Source organism: Natrix helvetica, assembly GCF_964273705.1.
Source record: "Natrix helvetica genome assembly, chromosome: 4".
In the NCBI taxonomy this organism is placed as follows: domain Eukaryota; kingdom Metazoa; phylum Chordata; class Lepidosauria; order Squamata; family Natricidae; genus Natrix; species Natrix helvetica.
In genome coordinates, this window is record NC_138550.1 from 21,321,436 (window position 1) to 21,348,639 (window position 27,204).

Here is a 27,204-nt window from a genome sequence, read left to right on the forward strand (position 1 = left end):
GGCATCTCTGTTTGCCTTCTGTAGTTTTCCTTAGACAGAGGAAATTGCTAATGATAAAATTGATGAAGCCATATTATCTTTCCAATTATTTAAATGTCTGATATCTTTCCTCTGTTGTTCTCCTCTGGATCAGGAAATTCTGTTTCACAAAACATAGAAAATAATCTTCTTCTTCTTCTTCTTCTTCTTCTTCTTCTTCTTCTTCTTCTTCTTCTTCTTCTTCTTCTTCTTCTTCTTCTTCTTCTTCCTCTTCCTCTTCCTCTTCCTCTTCCTCTTCCTCTTCCTCTTCTTCTTCTTCTTCTTATTCTTATTCTTATTATTATTATTATTATTATTATTATTGCATCAACAGAATTGTATCACAGCGGCCAGTTGTTTCGCCTGATTTGGCATTAATTACTAGTCGGGCCCCACCCAGGGGCCTAGGACGCCGTAACGTATTTTCGTAATATGTGTGCGGATCCAAGCAGTGCGGCCTTTTGCATTTGACTGATGGTGATTTTGTCAATTTTTAACTGTTTTAAATGTAATTCCAGTGCTTTTGGAATAGCACCCAGTGTGCCGATTACCACTGGAATTACCACTGCTGGTTTGTCCCATAATCGTTGGATTTCAATTTTTAAGTCCTGGTATTTCGCGATTTTTTCATATTCCTTCTCGGCGACCCTGCTATCACCTGGTATTGCGATGTGTATGATTGTGACCTTATTTTTCTCAACCAGTGTGATGTCTGGTGTATTATGCGCCAGTATTTTATCCGTTTGTATGCGAAAATCCCACAAGATCTTGACCATCTGACCCTCGACGACTTTTTCAGGCTTATGTTCCCACCAGTTTGTTGCTGTTTTAATATTATAATTTTTGCACAAATTCCAGTGGATCATTTGTGCCACTGAATTGTGCCGCACTTTATAGTCAGTCTGCGCGATTTTTTTACATCATCATTATTATTATTATTATTATTACTATTATTATTATTATTATTATTATTATTATTATTATTATTATTATTATTTTGTTTTAATAATAACAATAACAATAACAACAACAATAACAACAACAACAACAACAACAATAATAATAATAATTTCTTAGCTGCACCCTCTCCCGAAGGACTCGGGGCGGCGTACAATAAAACACATAAAAATACAAATATGGACAAAACATACATATAATATAGACCTGTACAAGGAGGAGGTGGGCTGATGGATAAAAACAATTAAAATCGCAATATTAAAAATCCCCTAAATAAATAAATTACAAAAATAAAAAAACCCGTCAGGAGCGATATAGTCAGATTATGGTTGAGCCAGGCCAGCTACTTGGAATAGGTGGGTCTTGAGCTTTACATGGAAGGAGCGGAGGTCAGAGGTAGTCCTAATATCCGGAGGGAGGTCATTCCACAGGGCTGGGCCCGCCACAGAGAAGGCTCTGCTCCTAGGCGCCGCCCCTCGGCACTGCCTGGTGGACGGCACCTGGAGGAGTCCCTCTCTGTGCGAGCGAATTGGTCGCAGGGATGTATGGGGCAGGATACGATCCCGCAAGTAACTAGGTCCTGAGCCATAAGCAGAATTTCCCTTCCCCTGCAAGTACTAAAAAGTGATTTATCCATGCCTTTGACGGCTGGTACAGATTTATTCACTGAAAACCACCCACAACCATTATGTGAGATGTATGGCTATTTCACAATGAATCTATAAATGCATTTCATGCTGTTAGTAGCTTAGAGGACCACTATATTTAATTCCCTGGCCTGTATTTAATCTCTCTTTCTGGTCTTTTATTTTTCCTGATGGATGGAATTGGTCTTGGAAATTAGCATTGCACCAGGTGGAGTTTTCTAATTCTGGATTTCCAAAGTAAGATCTTCTCCCTGATCAAAAAGGAAGAGGTATGATCAGTGCTGGATTTCCAATTTTTTTACTACCGGTTCGCTGAGCATGCGCAGAAGGTCTGGGCGGGTGGGCAGAGCCTCCCGCCACCACTACTACTGGTTCGCCCAATCCGGGCCGAACTGGAAGCAACCCACCTCTGGGTATGATGCTTCTTATGGTTCTTGGGATACCTTCAAGAATTTCAGCTTAAGTCATCAAAAGAAAACTACTCTTATCATTTTTGAAATACTGCATAGTTTTATAAGACATTTTATAGGCTCTTCTGAACATTTCTTTATAGAGTCCTCAGAACCTATTTTCCAGTTTTCTTTCAATGATGCAATATCTATATGCTTTTATGTATCTCAGTTGTTTCCTTGCATTGGAATCAGTGGTGGGATTCAAATTTTTTACTACCGGTTCTGTGGGCGTGGCTTTGTGGGCATGGCTTTGTGGTGCAACAGCATTTGTAATTGGCAATCTGTTCTGACCTTGGCTTCTCCAAACCACGAAGCAGACTATTTTTATTAAGCTACGGTGAATTCCTCTCATTCACATCCAACAAAGTCTTTCAAGGGAGGATTTACAGTCACAGACCTTATCTGGCTTGGAGAGCTGCCAGGCCGATATCTTCAAAACTTGACAAGGAGTCTCAGAGAGTCACGAACCAATTAACTGAACTAATTGTCTCCTGCAAACTCCATTCCTCCTTCACTCTTTTATTCCCTGTGGGAGGGGCCATTCACCATCCACCTGTGGCCTTACTCCCAGTCAACCCCTGTTCTTTAGCTGTTCCCTTCGTCTGGCAACTCTGCCCATGCGCACACTGGGAACAGGCTCCAGCTGTTCATCTGCCTCACTGATGTCTGATTCCAAAGGCAACCGATAACTGTCAGATGGCCCTGGCCCCATCTCTGCCTCCAGTGCAGAGCCCTCATCAGAGCCTTCCCCAGACTCCAGGACTGGCCCATGTTCCTCCCAATCTCCTCACTGTCTGAATCTGCTGCCAGCTCTGCTGGCCTCTGGCGGACCACAGCACAACCATCATAGATTTTTCAGTGTAGATATACAAACTTTGTTCATGCAACAGTCAATAGCTTAGTTGCTATCCTTTTTGAATGTCTTGGCTGGATGGCCTCGTTGCAGTAACCATGAAGCCAAATGTGCAGGAAGAAAAGAGCTAGCAAGGAATCACCTTCATTGCCTTTGGGCAAATGTCCCCAGCTTGACATATCTTTGGTGTTGTATAATTCTAAGTCAGAGCACTTATATAGGGAGTCAGACCATGTGAGAATATGTTTTCCATCTTAGACCACCGTAGGCAGAATACCTAGTTCAGCTTCTGGGGTATGCAGAATTTACATTTGGCTGTATTTAGTAAAAATGCAAATTGGAACTTAAAGAGTTAAAAGATTGACAAGATGTACCTGCCTGTATTCTCATTTTCAAGAAATCTATGGCAGGCTTTCCATTTTTAAAGTGGATTATCTGAGAAACAAGCCATTCATTCAGGAAAATGCCGTTTTCCTAACTGAAGTAAATAGCAAGACGCAATAATGCAAGAGTAAAATTGCAACTGGTTTTGTTTTAAGCAAATCGTGCTGAAGACACGATAGAACTTTTTATAAGCTGTTTTGAAGGCTCAAATGATAAAAGGAGGAGGAGGAAGTACCCACCAACAGCACTCTCGCAATGTACCAGGTATTCTATCATTTGATGCAGCTAAAAAGCATCTTTGCAAGCAGATGACTGGGGAAGTGAACATAAGGTTAATGCTTCTGAACATGAAGCTGATAAGACTTCAAAACATTGCATGGGTTTTGCTCTCAGATAGAAAACTATTCCAGAAATTTAGGAGATCAGGAGTAAGAGGTAACTTGTTTAAAGTGAGATTTGACAGCCCCTGTTATCATGGCTGTTTCCTGAGCGATAGTTTATGGAAGGTGGTTTTATGATGCATTCCTGAAACACCTCCAGATTTCAAATATGCAATATAAACCACCTTATGAAAACTTTAGAACCAGCCTTGATTTATAAATAGTTCCACACCTACTTTACATGTAGGGGAATTTTTGAGATCAAGTGGCCACTTAAAGACACAAATCTACAGGTTAACATAGAAGGACTTGTTTAAGGACCTGAAACTTCTAGGCTCAAGAGACCACCTCAAAGATTAAAGCTTCAGCTTTTGGTAAGAGTGTGTAGAACAACCATTGACTTGAAGCAAAAAATATCTCATATCCTTATGTGGTCTCCCTCCCTCCCCCCCTCTCTCTGTGTATACAAACATACAAATATTCCCCTTGACATGACTGCTGTCCAGCAGTGGTATTCAGCAGGTTCTGATCAGTTCTGAAGAACCGGTAGCTGAAATTTTGAGTAGTTCGGAGAACCGCTAAATACCACCTCTGACTGCCCCCACCCCATGTATTCTCTGCCTCTATTTTGAGTTGACCTTCTGTCAACTTTTCTAGCAGGCATGGAGTTCAACATCAGTCCTTCTGTCAAATTCATTTCTTAATATTCTATTTTTAGTCTAGATAGAAGCTAAGATACAACATGGACACAGAAAGCTTCAGTGTCAAAGATCAATGTAAGATGGCTCCTACCCAAAAAAATCTGTTTTAGGTAAGGCTAGGGTGCTCTTACAAAGACCCCTACCCTCTTTATTTCTTACTCCCCAACTTTAAATATGGGAATATGGTTATGAAACAGGCATTCGGAAAGTTCTGGGTTCTCGCGTATAAAAAGTCAAGAAATGTAATCTTCACAGCAGGTTTGGTAGTCCTTTTTTTACCCCTCATGAATAAAAAAAGGAAATGCATACAAAACTACATTTCACTCACTTGTCTATTTAATCCGACATGGCCTTGTTCAATTGGCAATGGATATTCAAGCAAGTAATGTTTACCAAAATTGGAGCTAGCTAATTTAGTATGATTTGGGTTTTTCAAGTGAAACGGAACTTCTTTGAAGCAGTTTGAAGTGAATAAACCACAGGTCCATTTTGGAACATTGATAGCATTGGAACCAAAATGATTGCTCTATTAAAAATGGTTACACAACATGTCATTAAAAAATAGCAAGGGGAGTGATCTAGCTTTTGACAACATAATAAATTTAACAGAGACTTGGAAAAGACAATTGGTTGGGGCCAGGGGTGAGTTCTGGCTGCTACTACTGCCGGTTTGCTCAGGGATGCGTGCATGCTTGATGCACGCTATGTAATCATGCTCAATACTAAAATTGCTTTTGCACATGCGCAGAAGCAAAAAACAAGATGGCACCGCCAAGAGAACCAGTTCGGGGGCATGGCAGGCCAAGTTACTACCTACTTGGCTGAACCAATCCAAACTGGTAGGAACCCACCTCTGGTTGGGGCGAATTTAACTGACAACGTGAAATAGAGAAAAATGCAGTGCAATTAAAACAAAGCAGAATACAATTTCTGAGTATTTTATTTGAACTCCACAGCCTCAGTCTTTTTCCTTCTGAAATGATGTCGGTTATTTACATAAGGGTATATTTAAAATGCTTATTTTAACCTAGTTACCTGCGGGATCGCATCCTACCTCATACATCCCTGCGACCAATTCGCTCCCACAGGGAGGGACTCCTCCGGGTGCCGTCCACTAAGCAATGCCAACGGGCGGCGCCCAGGAGTAGAGCCTTCTCTGTGATGGGCCCAACCCTCTGGAATGACCTCCCCCCCGATATTAGAACTACTACCGACCTCCGCTCCTTCCGACAGAAACTCAAGACCCACCTGTTCCGATTAGCTGGCCTGGCCCATTTATAGTCCCATTTTATACCTCCTGGCAAACATTTTATTCTGGGATAGTTTTTTAGGGGTAGTTTTTAATGCATTTTTAAATTTGAACTTTAACTACTATTGTACAGTTTATATGTTACCTCCTCCATTTATATCTATGTCTATATTTATATTTATGTATATTTAACTATATCTGTATGTATTTATATTGTGTTTTTAATATGACTGTACACCGCCCCGAGTCCCTTCTGGGAGAGGGCGCGGTTTATAAATTAAATAAAAGTTAAAGTTAAAGTTATTATTTGTACAAACATTTGGCTATTATAGTATATTTGGCTATTAAGTTTACAAGATACCAGATCAAGAAATGATAGTGAGTATCAAAAATGCATAACATGTTCTACCTTTGACAGATAGGAAAAATATGTATGTTTTTTTAAAATAATGTGTATCATATACATAATATATTATTCAGAGCTCTGGTGGCAAAGCGGTCAGAATGCAGCATTATAGGCTAAGTCTGCCCACAGTCTGGGATTTGACCCTGATGGACTCCAGGCTGACTCAGCCTTCCATCCTTTTGAGGTTGGTAAAATGAGGACCCAGATTGTTGGGGGCAATATGCTGACTCTGTAAACTGCTCAGAAATTGTAGTAAAGCACTATAGGGTGGTATATAAGTCTAAGTGCTATTGCTATGTAGGAGAGAATGGATTTTACGCATTTCAGTTCCAAAAGACAAAGATGAATGTTTATTTTTTCTTTCTATTTGTTGCAGTTATTTCTCACATTGTCTCTAAGAACTCATGCGAGCAAGGTGGCCTTTCATCATTTTAATCCCATAATAACTGTTTGAGATGTGTAGGACAGTATGCTTAAATAAATCAATTGGCCCAAAGAAGATCTCTGGTGACACAAGAATTTGAGTTCAGCTCATCTGTCCCAAGTTCAACATTTTAACCAAGATGCTACACTACATCATTCAGTACTCTTGTTAAATTTAATTTAATCTTCAATTTTTTTTATTTTTACACATGAAAAGTACATACTGTATACATGTACAAAAAGGGCATGTGTTGCTTTATTGCTTGGGGTGATATTTCTCAACTTACTTGTCAAGATCTGGTGCAAATGAGAGAATGAAATTTTTTTTTCCCCAGGAGACTGATCTGCTTACATTTTGAGGTGATTCATTTGTTAGGAAAGTGATACCAAATAAATTATTTTAACAAAAGTTGCTTCATTATGCAGTGTACAGTAAATGACTGTCCCTATTAATAGTAATACTCAACTGTTTGAATCTTTCTAAGTAATAGATCCGTGATGGCAAACCTATGGTGCGCGTGCCACAGGTGGCACATGGAGCCATATTTGCTGGCATGGTAGCCCTCAGTTCTGGTGAGCATGCACACATCGGCTAGCTGAATTTTGGTCTTCCGGAGGGCCGGGAGAGGCCGTATTCAGTCTCCCCAGGCTTCAGGAAAGCCTCCAGAGCCTGGGACAGCAAAAAAACAGGCCCAATGGGCCAACCTCCCTCTGAAGAGTTGGGGGAGGCCATTTTCACAGAAAGCCTCTGGAGCCTGGGGAGGGTGAAAACTCCACCCCATGGGAGGGGGGGGGGTCGCACGTGCATGTGCAGGGGGTCACACACACATGTGCAAGTGGGTGTGTTGTGTGCGCATGTGCATGTAAGTGGGCACACAATTTTGGCACACTTTTATTAAAAGGTTAGCCATCACTGTAATAGATCAAATAGAACAGGGGTGTCAAACTCAAGGCCCATAGGCCGAATCTGGCCCACAGGATGCTTAGATCTGGTCCTTTGAGCCACAGACAGCAAGGGACTGGCCCGTGGTGCCTCTGCCAGTCTAAATGGAGCTCAGGAGGCTTCCTGGGTTTCATTTTCGGCTGCGATGACCTCCTGCAGCCCTCTGCCAGTGAAAATGGAGCTTGGGGGAGGGGCACCTGTGACACAAGCTGGCCACGCTCACCCTGGCCACATGCACCCTGGCCATGCCTACCCCACCCCCTGAGGTCAAACACAACTCTGATGCGGCCCTCAATGAAATTGAGTTTGACACCCCTGAAATAGAACAATCTCCCAATGAATTTCATAGCAACATGGATATATTTATGACAGTGTTCTGATTCATAATTCCTCTGTAGTATATGAAATTTTTTATTTATTTTTGTACTTACAAATACATTCTGATAGCTATTTCAGATTTTGTTACATCCATGTTTTATGATCTGGGAAGGCATCCTTATGTTGTTATATATAAAAATGTTCACCCGTCTTCAATAAGCACACATTAGAGCATATGTAAGTCAATTGTATGCCAAAGTTGACTTGTAAAGTATGTGTAAAAAAGGCTTAGGCAGGTTGCTGGCAAAATCAGCTACTTTATTTTAAAAAATGCAAAGAATTAATAGTTTCTGAATGTTTCTGAAAAATCCAGTATCACCATCATTAAACAACCTCTTTGCTAGTATTTTAAGTTTTTTTTTTCAAAATTCTCGATTAAAAATAATTATAAACTGATTTCAACTGAGAAAGTGACATAACAGGCTTCATTCCACTGAAATAGCATTTGAAAGGGCTTTGTCGGTCCCAAGTCCAAAGACAGCACAGTGAAATCCAATCAAGTCCAGTCTTTTATGTGCCTCCGCTTAATGGACAGAATCTTGCCAGACTAAAACTAAAACTCTCAATAGATATATCCTGAGAGATTCTAGGGTGTAACTATCTCGAACCTTTTCCCTCCTCACTCCTTTCAGCTCAGGGTTATGCAGTCTCTTATTCTGAGTCAGAATCCCTCCTCCCAACTGCTTCTCCATGTATCACAGGCTTAATTTTAGTCCATAGATATGTATAATGGTAATTGTGAATTTTGGGTGTTTCACCCCTGATATTGGTTATGAGAAGTCTAATTCATCTGAGGATATCATTTTTGAAAAGTCTGTACTCGATCACTACTTCTAGCCTCATTGAATAGAAGGTGTCAAATGAATACATCAATTAACCAGGCATAGTGCATATTATTGATTGTCATCGTTTACATATATCATATGGATAAGAAGAGATGTTAAGTTTCTTCCTGCTTTGCTGCCCCAACTGAGAAAATGCATATTGTAAATATCTGTGTATTACACTAGTTAACCAACGTTAATGTGATATATGACTGAAGCTGAAGTTATGATGGGCTGCTACGATCCCCCACCCCCCACCCCCCACCCAAGTAGCTTCAATTACTCGAGTGATCTCTTGAGAAGGGAATGAAGGCAAATGTTGAAATTATTCCAAATTGCTAGTTGAACTTATGATCTGGCTCCATGTGGGTAGCGTGGGCAGCCCAACACATTTTCTTGCAGGTATGCAAGGCCATTTTACTGATAGCTCTAACTAATTTTAGCTTGGGAAAACAAACAACTGTGGTTTTATTCAAAAACTGCAGTCACAACTATGTCTTGAGTGACCTCTTAAGTAATCTTGATTCTGACCTCTTTCCCTAGATGACCTTCCACAGTACAAATATGAACTGAAGTGCCCTCTCTTAATTCAAGTGGTGGGGAAGAAAGTAAGTCAGTCTCTCTCTCTCTCTCTCTCTCTCTCTCTCTCTCTCTCCCTCCCTCCCTCCCTCCCTCCCTCCCTCTCTCTCTCTCTCTCTCTCTCTCTCTCTGTATGTTCCAGCATAACTCTGGAACGCCTCAAGCAATTTTAACCAAACTTGGTACACAGAGGACTTACTCTCTGGAAACAAATATTGTGGGGTGTAAGACACTCCTAAAACCCCTTGGGGTGTGTGTGTTCTGTTAAGATACAGCCTGTTGCACCTTAAAATGGCTTCTACTACACTGCTGTAAAATGGCTTCTACTGTACAGCTCAGTGGAGTTGCCATGGTAACGGCTTCACAGTACTCCACAAGGGGGCTCCCTCTGGTAAGGGGGAAAACCCAACATTAGAAATTACATTTGATCTGGACATTTCCCCTCTATAAATAAATACTCGGGCAATGCTGGGTTATCGGCTAGTATCTTATATATGACACTACAAGACCAAGCAGGTAAATTTAGTTACAGATTAGCCCTTAAGATAAGAATGATTCAATTTATAATATTTATAAATCTTAATTATAGCAATAATTAATTTCATATCTGTGTTTATGCTATTCTACAATATAATATGTCACATGCAGTCTTAATTTACAGGTTATCTGCATGATGGAGGAGGAAAAGGGCCTTGGGGTGGAATTGTAATATGCAAATTAATAATTAATTAAGAGGTACATCACTTTTTGCATCTTCTAGCAACAAAAGTGCTCTTTCTAGGTATCATCTTTTCAAGCCCATTTAAAACAAATAGCATTAGAATCGCTAATGTATATCTGCTTGCCATTTATAATTATTAGTACAATAAATTCAGATTAAAAATATTTCATTCTTACCTATTCTTTCAAAGTGGATCTGTGTTTGTGTTATGAAATAGAATGTGACTTTTGCTTTTGAAAAAAGGACCTGTTAATGGATGTTTTCAATGGGGTAAATAGAGGTAGTGGATCATCCCATAATAGTTCTTGCTACTCATTGGCCTTTGATCTGCGTTTCCACTTAACTGTCATAATGAATTTCTATCCTGCTTATGTGAATTCTATGGTGGCTTTGGTGCAAGAAAATGTGCAAAAATTTGCAAGGAATAAAACATTTTAGTAACGGGAAAAAGTATATAGTAGAGCAAGTACATATATAATATTAACTGTATACATAGTACATTTCATATAATAATGATACAAATATAATCAACTTATTTCAAAGAAAATATTAATATTAATTTTACTTGTAAAACTTGATACTTATCCAATCCAAGTTTATTTTAGTCAGAGGGAGTTGGCTGCATATAATTTAATAATAATAGTGCCCCAGTGAGGCAGTACCTTGATGTGGTTGTGGGATTTGCAATAACCTCTGAGGAGGATGAGAGCTATGGCAGAGGCTCAACCATATGGGACAGGTCACATTAGATGAGCCAGAAAAAGAGTGTCTCTTCTATAAACACTATGGTGAGACATAATTTACAGAAACCCAGAGTTGTTGCTCAAGTCAGCAAGGACTACTCTAACTGTATTGTGTTTTGTGTTGGAATTCCTAGACATCTGGTGACAAATGGGCTACAGGATTCAGAACTGTTGGCTGAGTAATCAGGGCCAGCAGCTGAACAGCTACTGGAAGAAAAGTTGTTTACTCTTCACAAATATACAAAAAACTGAAAAGAAAGAAATAATATTCTGCTATTACAAATCAAGTTGAGCAAGAAGAGGATATCTGAAAAGAATGCACAATTCTGGAAGGAACAACTTCCCAGAATCAGAAATAACAAAATGAAGGATGGCAGTTTGACGTTGATTTATAATTCAAAATAGATATACCCAGGGGAGGGCTGCTACGGGTTCGCCCAGGTTCAGGAGAACCCATAGCTAACGTTATGGCCGGTTCAGAGAATCTCCAAAACCCACCCCTGGCTAGCCCCTCCCACCCTGCCCCTCCCCTTCCCTCCCAGGAGTCTCCTCGCGGCCCATTTTGGATGCAAGGTAAGTGCAGAGCCCACACAGAGGCTCAGGGTGGGGGAAAATGGGCCTTCCGGAAGTTCCAGAAAGCTGGAAATGTCAGGGGGAGGCAGTTTTTGCCCTCCCAGAGGCTTGAGGAAAGCCTCCAGAGACTGGGGAAAATCCTCCCCTGCCATGGTGCAGAAGGTTGATTAGGCCACACCCGCCATGACCAAGCCCACCCAGCAGCCGGGCAGAGAACCTGTTGCTGAAATTTTTGAAGCCCACCCCTGGATATATCATAATACCAAATATAAGCACCAGACCACTGAAATAAATACATAAATAACTGATGCATGACATGACTGCAGTTATAACTGAATACCTTGGCTGCAATGTCAACAAATAGGAAAAAAATAATAACCAAACAAGGCACTACCAAGATCAACTTGGAAAATAAGATCAGCAAGCTGAGATCAGATATGAGCAATCTAGAACAGGTGGAAGAAAAGAAGCTGAAGAACAAGAAGACTAAAAGAATGCCTGATCACAAACATAGAAAGAAGAGGGAGTCAAGCTATTATTCTCCAAAGCACTTGAAGGCAGAAGAAGCAATGGGTGAAAACTAATCAAGGAGAGAAGCAACTTAGAACTGAGGAGAAATTTCCAGACAGTTAGAACAATTAATCAGTGGAACAGCTTGCCTTTCACTCCAATAACAGAGTAGATTGTCAATTGCTCCAATTTTTCATAATTGATGAGGTTGGAAGGTAGTAATTAACTCTGGTGCATTTCTTGACAGCCTGAATTATGGCAAAGCATTTCTGCCTGGCCACACTCTGAAGATCAGGAGTATGATTATTCAAGAAAGCTTCTCATAGCCTTCTGTAATAATTTCCCCATTTAGTTCAAAGAAATCCCTGCTCAAGATATGATTTAATATGCACAGGAACTCTAGCTTTTCCTGGGTGTTGCAATTCTCCGTAGAAATTACTCATCTGTTTACAACCAGGAGTGGGCTGCTATGGGTTCACCCAGGTTCAATAGAAGCTGTAGCTAACATTATGGCCAGATAAGAGGAGCTTCCAACGATGGCGGTCGCCTCCTGAGCTCCGGAGTTGAACTATGGAGCGCCCGACCGGGTAAGGACTGCAACCGGCCCTATGACATCAGAGGGGGCTGAGAGTTGATAGCCCGACCACCCTGGCTTGTTTTGGGCCAGTTTTGGCCTTCCAGGGTGGTCGGTGAAGATCGGAGAGCAGGAAGGAGTTGAAGATCGTAAGCGGCAATCGGCTGGGAAGAAGCCTGTGAACATGGCGACGGCGCAGTGCGGCTGCGCGGGCAGCGCTGACGCCAGCAAATTTAAAAAAGCCGAAAAGCAAAAAGAGAAAGGAACAAAGGGAAGGAACCCCGGAGAGCCCCCAGAGAGCTACCGGAGGCACCGGAGGGTCATTACCAGCATCGGGGGCACAGGGAGGAACAAGGAAGGAGCAACGGAGTGCCGGAGAGCGCCGGAGAGGCACCAAAGACATCGGTGAGGCTCTGGAATTATGGCTGGGGATGATTTGGAGCCTGGAGGCCACTGGAGATCATGGCTTGGGGATATGGACAGGCTTGAGCAGCCTGAGCAGGCACTTGGAGCCATGGACAGGTTTGAGCAGCTGCCCAGCCTAAAACAATCAGGACAAGAAGGCCCCCCCCACCCATTAAGGAATTTCTATTCACCTGGGGCCATTTGAACCATCTTTCTCCCATTTACCATCTTTGCCTCTCCCCACCATTTGCGACACTTGACTACCTCCCATTTCCCCCCCCTCCCTCTGAAGTTACCATCTAGTTACCATCTAGACATTATTTACCATCTATTTACCACCTATTACTTACCATCTTCCTCTGAAGTTACCATCCAGACATTACTTACTATTATTTACCATCTAGACTTTAAGACTCTGGTCCTTCATTGAGACCCTAGCCCTGCCGGCTATGACCTATCAACTTTGTTTGATCAGTACCTTACCCTATTGGGACTTTTATTATTCAATCAATTTACTCGAGGTCAGACTTGCTCCACCTGCGAGAAGCCCCTCTCTCGCAGGTATGGCCCTTGGCCCTTTCAAGGGCCAGCCTTGATGACGGGTTTGTGAACCCCGAGAGGTGGAAGAAAAGGAAGCTGAGGGGCTTTTTATCAAAATGTTTTATTATGTTTTTAGGGGGTTCTAGGAAAGGGAGGGGGGATAACCAGGCCAGGAGGGAAGCCAACGCCAGACGAACAGGTGAGTCTATGAAGGAAGTGAGCGGGGTGAGGGGGGAGAGGGAACAAGTTATTCCAGTAGAGGGTTGTTTTATTACAACGGTCGCGGGGAGGGGGGGATGCGAGGACAAGAAAAGATCGCAAGCTCAGTTGGGAGACCGTGGCTGCTGGCTACGCCCGGTCGTTTGTACCAACCCCCGCAGCCTAGGTGGTCGGGAACTACAGAGCCAGGGCCTGAGGCTGATGCTCTGCAATGCAAGGTCCGTGACCAACAAGGCCCCCCTCATTAACGAGCTGATCTCCGAGGGGGAGCTGGACCTTGCAGGGATAACGGAGACCTGGTTGGGTCACGAGGGGGGTTTACCCCTCGTGGAAATGTGCCCACCGGGTTTCCGTGCATTCCATCAGCCTCGGGCCCTGGGTAAGGGTGGTGGGGTGGCGGTAGTTATACGGGATTGTCTGGAGCCGAGGGAGTTCACTGTTCCTCAGATACCCGGGTGTGAGTCGCTGGGTATGAAATGGGGCCCAGGGAGGCAGTGGGGTCTGCTGATTGTATACTTGGCTCCTCGCTATACGTCAGCGGCCCTGCCCGAGCTCCTCGAGCTGGTCTCGGAGACGGCGGTTGAGATACCCAAACTTCTGGTTATGGGGGATTTCAACCTGCCGTCGACGGGAGCAGCGTCCGAGGTGGCTCGGGAGTTCATGGCTTCCATGACAGCCATGGGCCTGACCCAACTAATTCAGGGCCCCACACACGAAGGCGGCCACACACTGGACCTTATCTTTGTATCTGAGCAGTGGACGAGTGATCTGGGAATAGGGGATTTAGAGATTACGCCCCTGTCATGGTCAGATCACTCATGTCTCCGGCTGGACTTCCCTGGCGCTACCCTCCACCGCGAGGAGGCGGAGCCAGTTTGTTCAAGCTGGTACCGCCCCAAGCACTTGATGGAACCGGACAGGTTCCAGACGGAGCTTGGGCCTTTACCTGTAGCCCTGACCCGCGCTCGGTCGGAGGACCTAGTCGACGCCTGGAATAGGGCGACGGCGGGGGCCTTGGACCGGGTTGCGCCTCTGCGACCTCTCCTACGGCAACGACCCACCCGGGCTCCCTGGTATACCGAGGAGCTTAGGGTGATGAAGCGCCATAGGAGACGTCTAGAGAGCAGGTGGAGGTCCTCACGCTCCGAATCTGACCGAACACAGGTAAGAGCCTATTTACGGACCTACCTTGTGGCATTGAGAGCGGCCAAACGTAGACATTGTGCCGCTCTCATTGCGTCTGCGGATAACCGCCCTGCCGCCCTGTTTAGGGTGACCCGCTCTCTCCTGTCGCAGGAGACGCGGGAGGCACCCTTGCAGGGAAGAGCAGAGGAGTTTGGGGAATATCTGCAAGACAAAGTCGCTCAGATCCGGAGCGGATGGGCCCCCCTCAGTGGACCGGACGAGCCGACATCAGTGAGTCTTGTGAGCCCACTCTGGGAGGAGTTTGACTCTGTTGCCCCTGAGGATTTAGACGGGTTGCGTGGACGGCTGCGACCCACCACATGTTCAATGGACCCGTGCCCCTCCTGGTTGGTACTGGCATCCTGGGAGGTGACGCGAGGCTGGCTTCTGGGCCTGGTGAACGCCTCATTGAGCGAGGGTTCCTTACCGACTGCCTTGAAAGAGGCGGTGGTGAGGCCCCTGCTCAAGAGGCCTTCACTTGACCCAACGGAGCTAGCTAATTATCGTCCAGTCTCCAACCTCCCCTTTTTAGCGAAGGTTGTTGAGAATGTGGTGGCGCAGCAATTTCCACGTCACCTCGACGAATCCGTATATCTAGACCCACGCCAGTCTGGCTTCCGACCCGGGCACAGCACCGAGACAGCCTTGGTCGCGTTGGTGGATGATCTCTGGAGGGCCAGAGATAGAGGTTGCTCCTCTATCCTGGTCCTATTAGACCTCTCGGCGGCTTTTGATACCATCGACCATGGTATCCTACTGCGCCGGCTGGAGGGGATGGGAGTCGGAGGCACCGTTTTACGGTGGTTCGGCTCCTACCTCTCCGGCCGGATGCAATATGTGTTGACTGGGGGGCAGAGGTCAACCCCGAGGCCACTCTCTTGTGGGGTGCCGCAGGGGTCGGTCCTCTCGCCCCTTCTGTTCAACGCATACGTGAAGCCGCTGGGTGAGATCATCCGTGATTTGGGGGTTGAGTACCATCTGTACGCTGATGATACTCAGTTGTACATCTCAACCCCAAGCCACCCCAACGAGGCTGTCGAAGTGATGTCCCGGTGTTTGGAAGCTGTCGGGGTCTGGATGGGGGACAACAGACTCAAACTCAACCCCTCCAAGACTGAGTGGCTGTGGCTACCGGCGCCTCAGTTCAGCCAGTTGATTCCATCACTGGCCATAGGGGGCGAACAATTGCCCCCTGTGGAACGGGCGCGCAATTTGGGCGTCCTCCTAGATGCCCGGCTGTCAATGGATGATCATCTGGCAGCCGTGGCAAGGGGGGCGTTCCACCAGGTTCGCCTGGTGCGCCAATTGCGCCCCCTTCTGGACCGTGATGCCCTACGCACAGTCACTCATGCACTGGTGACGTCTCGCCTGGACTACTGTAACGCTCTCTACATGGGGCTTCCCTTGGGACGTGCCCGAAGACTGCAGCTAGTCCAGAACGCAGCCGCGCGGGTAGTCATGGGGAGTACTAGGTACTCCCACGTAACACCTCTCCTGCGCGAGCTGCACTGGCTACCTGTGGTCTTTCGGGTGCGTTTCAAGGTTCTGATCACCATCTTTAAAGCGCTCCATGGCATAGGGCCTAGTTACCTGCGGGATCGCATCCTCCCACATACATCCCTGCGGCCAATCCGCTCTCACAGGGAGGGCCTTCTCCTGGTGCCGTCCACGAGGCAATGCCAACGGGCGACACCAAGGAGTAGGGCCTTCTCTGTGATGGGCCCAACCCTCTGGAATGACCTCCCCCCCCGATATTAGAACCACTACTGACCTCCGCTCCTTCCGACAGAAACTGAAGACACACCTGTTCCGACTGGCTGGTTTGGCATAATTTTAACGTCTACCTCCTGGCATACACATTCTTACTGGTTTTTAGAGGGATATTGTTTTAAATTTAACTTGATATTTTAAACTTTTGTATTGATTTATTTATTAGCTGTACAGTTTGGCATATTTTACCCTCCTCTTATACATGTATTTATATAGTTATTTCTACGTTTTAATCTGTTGTATTTTAATACGGACTGTACACTGCCCCGAGTCCCTTTCGGGAGAGGGGGCGGTATATAAACGCTAATAATAAATAAATAAATAAAGTTTGGAGAACCTCCAAATCCTACCCCTGGCTGGCTTTTTTGGATGCAAGGTAAGTGCAGCAGAGGGGAGTTTCAAATTTTTTTAGAATTCTGTAGGTCTGGCCTGTTTTGTGGGAATGGCTTGGTGGTCATGTGACTGGATGGACGTGGCTTGGCAGTTATGTGACCGGGTGGGAGTAGCTTGGCAGTCATGTGACTGGGTGGGAGTGGCCAAGTCGATGTACCTGAATTCCTTGCCCCAAAGAATGACCTACAAAAAGAAGATATAAAAAAAGGAAATTTATTATTTTGTACACCTATTACTTAAATAAGAATAAAATAAGTGCACAAAACAAATAAAACATTTACAATGTCTTCAACATTACTGACCACCTTACACACACACACTTCCAGCCCCTCTGCCTCTTCCCTATTCCTGGATTCACTCGAAGTTTTAAAAATTCACAGCCTGTGAACAGTACACACACTTCCAGCCCCTCTGCCTCTTCCCTCTTCCTGGATTCACTCAGACGTTTGTTTAAAACCCACAGCCTGTGCACATGCACATACTCTTCTAGCAGCCCCTTTGCTTTTTCCCTCTTCCCCAACATCCTCCCCCCCCCCAGCCCCTCACCAGTTCTTTCTTCTTCTGGTTCTTCTTCTGAGAACTTTTCGGCAGCCTGGTGAGGATGGGCGAGGCGAGTGAAAGAGCAAACAAGGGGAGGGAGCGTTCCGGTACGGGGCCTCCTGACCAGCGGGTATGGGAAGGCACGCTAAATTTCACCACCCAGTATGGCCGTACCAGTCTGTACCGGTCCATACCAGTTGAAACCCACCCCTGGTGGGCCAGTTCGGATGAGTAGGTAGTAACTTGGCCTGCCACGCCCCCGAGCCGGTTCTATTGTCCATGCCACCATTTTGTTTTTTGGTTCTGCGCATGTGCAGAACAATCTTCATTACAAAAAAATAATTTCCCCCCCTTTTCTAATGTTTTGCGCATGCGCAGACCTTTCTAGCTGCAAATGTGCATGTGCGGGAAGCAAAATTTTTTGCACGCCAAACCGGCCGTAATGGTGGTATCAACCCACCCCTAAAATGCAGGCCCTGCGCAGAGGCTCGAGGAGGGGGGAAAGCAAGCCTCCCGGAAGTTCCAGAAGGCCAGAAACGGGTCCTTTTCCAGCCTCGGGAGGGCTTCCAGAGCCCAGGGGAGGCAGTTTTTGCCCTCCCAGAGGCTCGAGGAAAGCCAGGCAGAGAACTCATTATTGAAATTTTTGAAGCCCAACCTGCTTTGCAACAATTAGCTGTCTCTTCCACACACAGGTGGAAATGAAGGGGACCTATGACTCCGAAAGAGGTGAGATAGAAGTCAAACAGAAGTCTCCAGAAAGAGGGACATAACAGCAGAAGCTATTTATAACTTAGATTGTCTGTTCAGATGCTTTTCCTGTTAAGCTTGGATGAAGGGCATTCAACTATATTGATCTTATTCATTTGTCAAAGTGTGTGTGTGTGTGTGTGTGTGTGTGTGTGTGTGTGTGTAACCTAGAAAATGCCAAGTCATGTCCATGACAGAATCAGGTAATAGTAAAAATGAAGACATGGCTTTAGCTGTTTTGTAAACTTCTCCTGGGGCCCAAACCTAATGCAAAAATGCTTGGCTTTTTAAAGACCTTCTTGGGGTTTTTCCCTATCACACTGAATCAGCAATATGTGTGTGTGTGTGTGTGTGTTGTATTTGTGCTGATAAATAAATAAAGGGAGACTAGTATAGATCTATTTCAAGCTATTTAGCTCTCATCAGCTAGCCATACCCTTACTGGGATTTGAACTCATTAATTTACTGCTGGGTATACTTATATATTGTATCTGCTTGCTTAGATAACCTAGTCCTAAGCGAGGGGAATAAGAAAAGAAAAGAAAACATTTCTGAACTTGCTATCCTGATTTTCCACCGAACATTTTTTTAAGGTAAGAAGGATTTTGAGGACTTTGAAAATGAAAAAGGCTCATAAGATTGTTGATCTCCTTCCCTCTCAGTCTGAGCTCTGGAGAAGGTTTGCACACTACCCAAAATGCACTGATAATGCCACCCCCCCAACCTCCCCTGCAATGTGAAGCCCCCGAGGGAATTGCAGCCAAGTTTTATGTCCAGATCTTTGAGAGAATGTGACAGAAACCCACTTTATTGACCATCAGGAGTGGAAAATAACTGCTTTATGTCGTATCTGTATTGCTTTGCTTTACCCTGGATTATGAGGCTGCTTCTCCAGCAACTAAAAAATGAGGAAGAAATTTGTCTAGCTTGCCTTTAAATCCAAATGTTCAAAGTCTTTGCTCCCTAAGCCAATCTGCAAACTAAAACAACATGTGGTTTTTGTGTGTGTTTTAAAAAACTTTTTTTAAAAAAATTGAAGGGCATCTACTATCCTGTTTCTTTAAAGTCCAATTTTCATTTCCAATTTTCACCTGGAATTCATGGATTGTATGATTCTGATCTTTGGAGGCGTAGGCATATCATCCTAATCCAAGTTACATAAATTGTTTGTCAAGGAAAAAAAATGTGTGGAAAAGCGGAAAGCAAGAAAATGGGAAGCAGAAAGTCAAATATAAGGAGAAAAAAAATGGAACAAGCGAACCTTTATTACTAGCAAAGGTGATTTGAAGTTTTAATTATTGGCAAAGTGTGATTTTACTGGAGAAGACCGGAAAGGAAATTAGCACAGCGATAAAAAAAGTGTAGCATGCTTTTTTATGACTAAAAGGCAGGCGTGAAGAAAAGGCAGGTGTGCAAAGATATCGTTTGCAAAGTTCATCTTCTGGTGGAGATAAGGGAAAGGGAAGGATAAGAGTGAAAAACAAAGTATTCCGTAATATGTAACTCTTTCCTGGGCTTCTGTGCCATACAAAGAAAAAAAGAAATGAAAAATGGGATAGAGATTAATGCGGTTGTGTCCACATTAGCTCCACCCACTTTTCACAGAGGCTCCATCTACTTTGGACCTGCAGATCGTGACATCATGCATAATATTAAAGATGGCCCTTGACTAAAAAAAAAGACTATCCACTTATGCATTACGCTTATTATAAAAAGAAACAGTTCTCCCTCCCGTTTTTTTTGACAAGCTATTTTTAGTTTAGTCATTATCTGTCCTGACACCACCACCCCCTGCTCTGGTATACCAAGTCACTCCGACACAAAGTCTCTTCCAGATGTTTATTGACATACAGGTTCCACCTTGGCAGCAATCCAGCCTGCCAAGGTCAAGATAGCACTCTGGGCAGCAATCCAGCTACAGTGACATCCCTTGGCAGCAATCCAGCTACCAAGCTCCAGATAATCACCTTAGCAGCACTCCTGCCTGCCAAGGTCCAGGGAACAGATTGGCAGCAATCCAGGTAAAACCCTTTGGCAGCAATCCAGCCTGCCAAAGTACGACACAGATCTGAGCTTCTCCAACTCCAATGATCAGTTGATTCCTGCAAAGGGTGTGTCCACAAGCAGTATAGTCTGGAGAGGAGTCCAATTATCAACAGCTGAGAGCAATTACCTCCTGTAATTGCTCAATTGCTCCTTACACCGGGTAGCACGCCGGTAACAAGCATCTAATAGCTCACTGCTGATGTCTGACTCACTGTCCTGTGACTCCTCCCCACTGCTCCAAGGCATGACATCAGGAGCCCCCTTCCTTTGGCTTTCACCACTGCTCCATGCCTCAGGCGCCTCCTGGTGGCCAACCAGCCTCTCTGCGCCCTGCTCAGAGTCGGAACCCTGTCCAGGGTCCTCCACATCCTCCTGAGCCGACTCAGAGGGACCCCCGCTGTCGGAGTCTGGTGGCAACTCCAACGGCTCCTGCTGGGCCACAACAATTATCATAGCCTAGAAAGCACTTTTGTATGTCGTAGTCAAATTAAATATGAGGTTTTCATAATGCATTTCAGGCTAATGCTTTCATCTGAAATGCAGTATTTTGTTGTTCAGTTGTCAAGTTATGCCCCACGCCTTGTGGTCCCATGGACCACAGTATGCCAGCCCCCCCACCCTGTCCTCTGCTGTCTCCCAGAGCAGGGGTCTCTAACCTCGGCAACGTTAAGCCTTGCAGACTTCAGCTCCCAGAATTCCCCTGCCAGCTGGCTAGGGAATTCTGGAAACTGAAGTCCGCCAGATTTAATGTTGCCAAGGTTAGAGACCCATGTCACAGAGCCTGCCAAAACCTATGCTCACTGCATTAATGACACTAATCACCTCATCCTCTGATGTCCCTTTCTCTTTTTGCCTTCAATCTTTCTCTACAGCAGGGTCTTTTCTAAGAAATGCAGAACATGTGCAGTTTAATCCTTATTAGGATTGATCAGGCATACGTAGCCAGATATTGTCTATTGAGTAGTCCTCAACGCACGACCACAATGGAGACCAACAGTTCTGTTGTTAAGTGAGACATTTGTTGAGTTTTGCACCATTTGAAGAGCTTTCTTGACTCAGTTGTTAAGTGACTCATTGCAGTTGGTAAGTTAGTAACCCGGTTGTTAAGTTAATCTGTCCTTCCCCATTGACTTTGCTCATCAGAAGGTCGCAAAAGGTGATCACATGACCTGGAGACACAGAAACCACTATAAATATGAACCAGTTGCCAAGCATCTGAATTTTGATCATGTGATCATGGGAATGCTACAAAGGCTGTAACTGTGAAAAACGGGTATAAGTCATTTTTTTCAGTGTCGTCGTTTCTTTGAACAATAAACGAACTGTTGTAAGTTGAGGATTACCTGTATTTTTAACCAAGGGATGCATAAGGACATTTCAGTACCTTCATTATCAATTCTAGGGCTGTTTGCTGAATCAGATACCATTAGTTTGGTTTTTATATTTCATTGCAATCCCTTTTATTTTATCCCATCTCTTTATTTTTTATTATTAGATCTTGCAAATCAGTTATTAAAGTAGTATGATCAGCATAGCATAGATTATTGACATACAGAATACCAGAGTTGGGAGGGAATTTAGAGGTCTTCTAGTTGAGGGGTCTCCAACCTTGGCAAGTTTAAGACTTGTGGACTTCAACTCCCAGAGTTCCTCAGCCATCTTTAGCTGAGGAACTATGGGAGTTGAAGTCCACAAGTCTTAAAGTTGCCAAAGTTGGAGACCTCTGTTTAGTTCAACCCCTACTTAATCAGGAGATCCTACAACATTCCAGACAAAAGGCTGGCCAATCTCTTCTTAAAAACCTCCAATGATGGAGCACCCACTGTTAGATACTTGCTTTAACTACAGTGGTTTCCACCAAGGTCCTCTGTTCTGACGGGAACAGAGGTTTAATCCTATTGGTCGAAGTGTCTGACAGCTCCCTATAAAAGGGCTGCTGTCAGACTCAACCTTCGCTGGATTGTTTTCACTTGTTGTACTTAATAAAGAGCTGTTGTTACCGTTAAGCCTGTGTGTGCCTATCCATTACCCGATCTAACACCCACAACTTATAGAGGCAAGCTGCTCCACTGATAAATTGGAAAAGTTCTTCTTAGTAGGTTGGATCTTTCTTTAAAGCTTCCATCCACTATATATATATATATTTGCCATCAGGTTCGCTGGAGAAAGCATACCCATCTTCTTCCAATCCAGCCTCCTTCAATATACAGTATATTTAGCATATAGATTGAATAAATAATGACCAAGTATACCACCTTGTCTCATTCCTTTGTTGACATGGTTCTAAGCTGATTCTAGCCTGTTTCTCCATTTGTCTAAGTTGTGGATCCTGACCTGTGTATAGATTTCACATATGATGAGTAGGAGATACTCTGGGATTTCCAGTTTCCTATGAACATTCCAAACTTAATGTTGATACAGTCAAAAACCTTTTCATAGTTAATGAAGTATATACTTACTTGAAGTTCTTTGGATTTCTTAATTATTCACAGTGCATTAGCAACAATATCTATTATTCCTCAGCCTTTGAAAAAAATCAGACTGAATTTTGGGCTTTAATCTGCATTGGATGACCTTAAGCATGGTTTTGCTATCATGTGAACCAAAGATATCACGCAATAGTCTGCATACCCTATTAAACTTCTTTTCTTTGATATTGGTATGTCAATTGATCTCTCCCAATGTCTTGGCCACTTGGACATTCCCTATAATTTTGCTGGTATAGATTGATTAGAATTGTAACTGATCATCTTTCTGTTGCTTGCCACGTTTCTGCAGATAGATGGCTTTTCTATTTGGTAATTACTGAAGTGCTGATCGAACTTCACCCTTTAGTACTAGGGGTTCTTGTAAATAGAGAATATCTCCTAAGGTGAAAATAATGAGATTCTTTCTTGAGATCTTTGCTTTTCTTGGTTTTGACTTCTTGATGAAGCCATTATTTTGGCTTCTTGATGAAGACATGATCATGGAAACTGATTGAAACTGTTTTGTTCCATTTTAGCTTGCCATGAATTTTGTGCATGAAGAGTATGTGATCTTTTCCATAATCAGCTCCTGGGCATGTCTTTGCTATTATGCCTGAGCTCTTCCTCTTTCTTATGCCAACAAGATAGTCAATTTGATTTCTGTAAGCTTTTTCTGTTGACATTCATGTATATAGGCATCATTTTGTTAGCAATGAAGAAATTACTGGATTGGCAGAAACGGGTTAAACTGTTCCCCTGTTTGTTTGTTTTTTCTGTTTCTTAGACTATACTATCAACTACATTTTCCTTCTTACTAATGCTATCCTTGGCATTCTGCTTTTGTTTTCCAGAGTTTGTGCATTTTTGTACACATTTAAAAAACAACAACACTCCTTATAATTCTCGGCAATAAATGGAGACCAAGTGCAGTTAAAAGATTTAGACCGGTAACTCTGTGATTCACTGCCCAGTTGCTTAGCTGTTTTGTGGATTCTTATGAGTTGAGTCTTCGAAACCACTTAAAAAAAACCTGCATAGGACAAGAATATATTTTTCTCCCCCTCTTAAACAAAGCATGAGTACTTTTGCAAATAATTGATATATTCTCTCACAGCACTCATGTTAGCAGCCAGGGAAGTTATCAATGCGTTAGGTGACAGTGGTAGCACTTTCTTTAACACAGAGCTAAAAATAAAACAAGTTTTCCCTTAGGGAGCAACACTGTCCCCCCCCCCCCTTTTCCCTAGAAATATTTTACAATGCTAATGCTTTTCTTTCCTTCCTTTTTCGGTCATATGCCTTTGTTCCTGATGCTGTCAGAAGAAAGACTGAGCTTTTGAAAATACAATAATATCATCTTGACTGGGTCTAGTGTAGCCTTTATTGTCATTGTACAAAATACATACAACGAAATTGGGTGAAATTTAGTTCAGATCTCTGTGCAGAGCTTTTGCCCTGCCCTCTCTGTTACACCTTGCAATTTATCATTTTCTTAGGATGGAATGACATTTCAACTCTGCCAATGCGTATTTCTGAAACTCTGTTTGCTGACTAAGTGCTAGGGAGAGGGGGCAGGGATTGCAGTTTGTTAGGACCAAGCTGGTAAAATGCTCTCCTCTTAATGCCTCTCTCCCCTTTTTTCCCAAGTTGGACTTTTCTCCAGCCCAGATCTGTGAAAATAAAATCGAGTACAGCTTCATTTTTCTCTGGGAAAAGAGAACATGCCAAGGAATAATTTTAATAAACAATTAAGTAAATGTGTGTGTCACCTGACTCTCATTGACTTTGAGTGGCCCACAACCAGCAAAGTAAATGAAAGTACATGAAAATGTAACTCTATTGCACCCAAGGCCTGTGTAAGAGTAAGTTCTTCTAAAGGTTCTTCTAAAGGACAACAGATTTGGGGCCATCCATCTATCCATCTTTCATCTCTACCCTGGCAATATATGCCTAAGTCACCAAGCTTATTAAAGGAAGTGTAATCCATTTTCAGGATAAAAGCACTGTAATAAATGAGTTACCAATTGTCCACTGTTGGCAATCTGGATCTATTTGTGATTCTGTTTTAATTATAAACTTCATAGATTATTCAGACAAGTGTTTTTCAAACTTGCAACTTTAAGATGTGGGGACTTCAACTCCCAAAATCCTCGAGCCAGCATGCTGGAGCTTGACAAACAATGATCTAAGAATTTATGGACCATTCTGACTTTTCTGCGTTTCCCATTTCTTCCCTCCCTCCCTCCCTCCCTCCCTCCCTCCCTCCCTCCCTCCCATAGAGGCACTTCTGCTCCCAGGTAGCTTAATTTCATATGCCTATACGTAAGATTACTTAAAAAAATAATATGCTGTATTTATTAGCATAATATAATTAACAATGAATAACATTATAGTTTATTAATCATCAGATTTCAAAAACTAAAAAAGTCGTCGCAATTCTTCTACACAGATTTCTATATTGTTTCTGATCTATAGATAGAAATCTTGCCCCACTACTTGCGCCATAACATCATTCTGGACTCTGTTAGGGAGGAGCTGTCTTTACCCTCATTCTCTCACACAACTTATCTAAACTGGGTTGCCTCTTTCTCCTCCGGAATGTACTCCCTCCCTTCAGGGAATCCAGATAACATTCTATCACATCAACAGAAAAACCTCACATTAAAGACTAGTATATAAATATTGATTTCTGGCTACTGACATCCTTAAGTGAAAGTTGTCTCCATCCCAGACACATTAAAGCACTTCAAGTGTATGGGGAATTTGGGCCAATACTTTGCTGGAGGAATAGAATTTTCATGGTTTCTGGAACGGAAAGAACAGGTTAGTCTGCTGTCCCCTTTTGCTCATGCTCTTTCTATCAACCGCAGGCTTCAAATCAATGTTGTACAAAGAAAAGATTAATTTAATGGCTTCTTCTCTCCATCTTCTGCTGCTGCTGCTGCTTGATCATGTTGCTTTGCGTTCTTCCTCACCTGATCCTAGCAAATAAATTTAATTCTTTCAAAGGAAGACAAATTAATAAAAGAGAGAAGGAGCTTATTGCACACAGCCTATTTTCCCCTCGGTTATATTTCATACATGTCACAAGTTCAGTGCAGTGGTGAAATTCATTTTTTTTTACTACTGGTTCTTTGGGCGTGACGTGGTGGGCGTGGCATGGTGGGCATGGCTTGATGAACGTGGCAGGGGAAGGATATTGCAAAATCTCCATTCACCCCCCCCTCTGGGGCCAGCCAGAGGTGGCGTTTGCCGGTTCTTTGAACTACTCAAAATTTCCGCTACCGGTTGTCGGAACTACTCAAAATGTTGGCTACTGGTTCTCCAGAACCTGTCAGAACCTGCTGGATTTCACCCCTGGTTCAGTGTCAATTCAATCTGGTTTCTCGATGCTACTGGAGATTGGCTGAGATGGAAAGAATTGTAGACAATTTACTTAAGCAAGTGTTTTTGTACTGGATTTCTTTCTGTGGGTGAGAAGAACAGGGATTTTACTTACTATTGCTTAATCAATTTCTGTACTAAAGATCATTTAAGTTGCAGTGCTTAACATCCAATGAGATAATAGCCCACTGGAAACTGAAAAGTCTTTCTTTTGAGTGAGCATGCTTAGGGTTAGGGACATTACTTCTCTCCAGAAATTTAGTATACAGATTTCCCATTCAAACACTGAGAAGGCCAATCTGTATGCACGGGAATTGATACTTTTACTTTAAAAGGAATAGGAAACCTTAGACTATACTAGCTCTTTGTTCTACTGAACAAAGTCTATGGAGGCATAAGATTCATTGTATTTGATATTGTTCTGTCCCATGATTCCAATGAGTATGCAGATACAGTCTTGGCTGTCTGCCACGACTAATTACATAGATAAAGCCACCCCTTGACTAGGAGCCTAGAAAGTTATCTTCAAGAACCCAAGGAAACTTACAGAATGCTTCCGCAACGGCTCGTATAATGGATTGTTGTTTCCTGCAAAGATTCCCTTCCCGTCGCTCCACCTATAAACTCTTTGGGAGGGGCCATACCCTTAGCCAGTTGTCCTTACTTCCTTCTATGACGTCTTCTCCACAGCTGTTCCTTTCTCCTATCAATTCTACGCATATGCACATCAGGGACAACCTCCCTCTGTTCCTCCTCACTGCTCCCTGACTCAGATGCCACCTGCTGGCCAACAGGCCTCTCTAGTTCCTGCTCTGACTCCAAACACCCTCCAGAGTCTTCCTCATCCTCCAGAGCAGTCCCACAATGGTCTGACCTGTCAGAGTCCACCACCAGCTCAGACGGCCACTGCAGGGCCACAACAGACATGATGGGAATACTGCAGCCCTTTCTCCACAACATAATATATTCAATCAATCACTATCACTATGGTCATACGAACTGGGTCCAATTTTGAGAATACGACACCCCCCCACCGTTGTATGGAATATCCATTCAGTGGCTATTCAGTAGATAGAAGTTTTATTGACTTGAAATAGACATTGCTTTATAGCAGGGATGGCAACCCTTTTTGGCACTGAGTGCCCAAACTGGAATGCGTGCATGTGTGCTGGAGTGCTGGAAACCTGAAGAC